The 2,416-nt window shown below is 41.7% G+C and overlaps 1 pseudogene; it reads left to right on the top strand.

Moving 5' to 3' along the window:
• The window catches only part of LOC102499409 (heterogeneous nuclear ribonucleoprotein D-like pseudogene), a 5,171-nt pseudogene extending 2,973 nt beyond the window's left edge, over positions 1 to 2,198 (top strand).
• Positions 2,199 to 2,416: the final 218 nt, after the last annotated feature.

Genomic DNA, 2,416 nt, shown 5'->3' with positions numbered 1-2,416 from the left:
TAAAGAAAAAAAAAAAAAAAAAAAAAAAAGCGAAGGGTAGATAAGAGTACCTGATCTCCATGCCTGGCCAGGCTGGGTTTTGCTCAGTTAAGAGAAGGATACAGTGCATCCTCCCCCACTTCCTCTTTCAGTCTTTCCTCCCCTCCTCCCTCCTTTCATTCTCCCAGTCCTCTCCCTTTCTCCTCCCTCTTCTCTCCTCCTCCCTCCCCCCCACTGCTCTCCCTGTACCCCACCCCCAGCTGTAGTTTACTAAGTATGCTAAGTATCTGGGAGCTGAGGTGGAGACCTAGCTAGAGATGGGACTGATTTCTGCTGGAGAAACCAAAAATTAACCAGAGGGTGGAATATCAAATCCTGCCTGTTTTTCTCTTTTAACTTACAGCTCTTCAGTTTATGGTTTCCTTGACATATCCAAAGCCGTTGCCTCATCACCTCTTTATTGGTTTATTACAATGATTTCTTAAATTCTAAGCATATAATAATCCAGATTTGACCCTGCTACTTACCAGTTTGGAATTTTTTAGTGACTGTCTACTTCCGTTACGATAAAGCTAGGCTTCTGAATATGGCATGTAAGGGTCTTCTTTACTTCCCTTTCAGTCATGTGATCAAACCTTTATGTTTTCTTTTAGGTCTAGTTTGATCTCCCAAGCAGTCTTCTCTGATTGCTAGCCTAATTCCTTGTTTGTTGCTTCTGTGTTTTTTGTATATAGTGTGGTTTTAATTACAGACTGTGCTGATTGCTTGCTTTTCTCTCGCTGCCCCAGGTTGCCAGTTATTTGCGATGGACATTATTCATTTTGCATCTCACCAATTTTGTTCCTTGGTCATCACATTTAACTGTGAGAAGTTCAGCCTTCTTGTCTTCCTTGAGACATTCTCTTTCTGGCACACATCTTTTTGTTTTTTTTTCCCTCTCATTCCTTTTTCATTCAATTCAATCTAGTTCATGCTAGGTACCAGACAATATGGTAGTTTCTGATTATAGAAACCTAAGGAAGATGTGGTTACTGTTTCGTGGGTCCCACGAAACACAGGCAGACTGCTAGGGACAGAAATTCTTTAGTGCAGAGCGGGCAGATGGCATGGTGGTTAAGGGCACTGGACTTCCACATGGTCGACTGCAGTTTGAGTCCCAGACCTGGTTGGTGGCTTGCTTTCTCACTTTCCCTCTTTCTCTCACTCTGTCCCTCTCTGGTCAAATTTAAATAAAATAAAGTTAAATAAAATAATTCTTTAAAATAAAAGAGCTCTTCGATCGCTATTTTGAATCCAGTTCCATACAAATTTCAGCAGCCACTGCTACCTCAACCCAAACTGAGTGCGCTGGGGCACCCCGCTGCTGAGTTCCGTAGCCCTAGAGGACAGGAAGGAGTACAGTAACAGAAGAATTTGCGGAGGGATCCAAGATCAAGGCAAGCAAGAATCAGCAGGATGACGGTTGTAGACTACACAATTAACACAGATCCAGTCACTGGACGATCAAGAGGATTTGAATTTGTGCTTTTCAGAGATGCTGCTGGTGTGGATAAGGTTTTGGAACTAAAAGAACACAAACTGGATGGCAAGTTGATAGACTCCAAAAGGGCTAAAGCTTTAAAAGGGAGAGAACCTCCCAAAAAGCTTTCTGTAGGTGGACTGAGCCCAGATCCTTCTGAAGAACAAATCAGAATATTTCGGAGCCTTTGAAGAGATTGAAAACAGTGAACTTCCCATGGATACAAAAACAAGTGAAAGAAGAGGATTTTGTTTTATCACATACACAGATGAAGAGCCAGTAAAGAAATTATTAGAAAGCAGATACCATCAGATTGGTTCTGGGAAGTGTGAAATCAAGGTTGCACAACCCAAAGAGGTATATAGGCAACAACAACAAAAAGGAGGAAGAGGTGCTGCAGCTGGTGGAAGAGGTGGATCTAGGGGTCGTCGCCAAGGTCAGGGCCAGAACTGGAACCAGGGATTTAATAACTATTATGATCAAGGATATGGAAATGACAATAGTGCCTATGGTGGTGATGAAAACTATAGTGGCTATGGCTGATATGATTATACTGGGTATAGCTATGGGAACTATGGCTATGGACAGGGATATGCAGACTACAGTGGCCAACAGAGTACTTATGGCAAGGCATCTCGAGGGGGTGGCAATCACCAAAACAATTATCAGTCATACTAAGGGAGGACATTGGAGAAAACAGGAGTAAAGTTAAAGTAACCCATCTTGCAGGACGACATTGAAGATTGGTCTTCTGTCGATCTAAGATGATTATTTTGTAAAAGACTTTATAGAGTGTCTAAGACACAACTGTGTCCAACTGTCTATAGCCACCAATTAGTTTTCTTTGTTTTTACTTTGTCCTTTACTATCTGTGTCATGACTCAATGTGGATTTTGTGTTTATACAAATTTTATTTGT

Source organism: Tupaia chinensis, unplaced genomic scaffold (assembly GCF_000334495.1).
Source record: "Tupaia chinensis unplaced genomic scaffold, TupChi_1.0 Scaffold000706_1, whole genome shotgun sequence".
Classification (NCBI taxonomy): domain Eukaryota; kingdom Metazoa; phylum Chordata; class Mammalia; order Scandentia; family Tupaiidae; genus Tupaia; species Tupaia belangeri.
The sequence above is the reverse complement of the archived record's forward strand: the minus strand, read 5'-3'. Positions and strand labels throughout refer to the sequence as shown.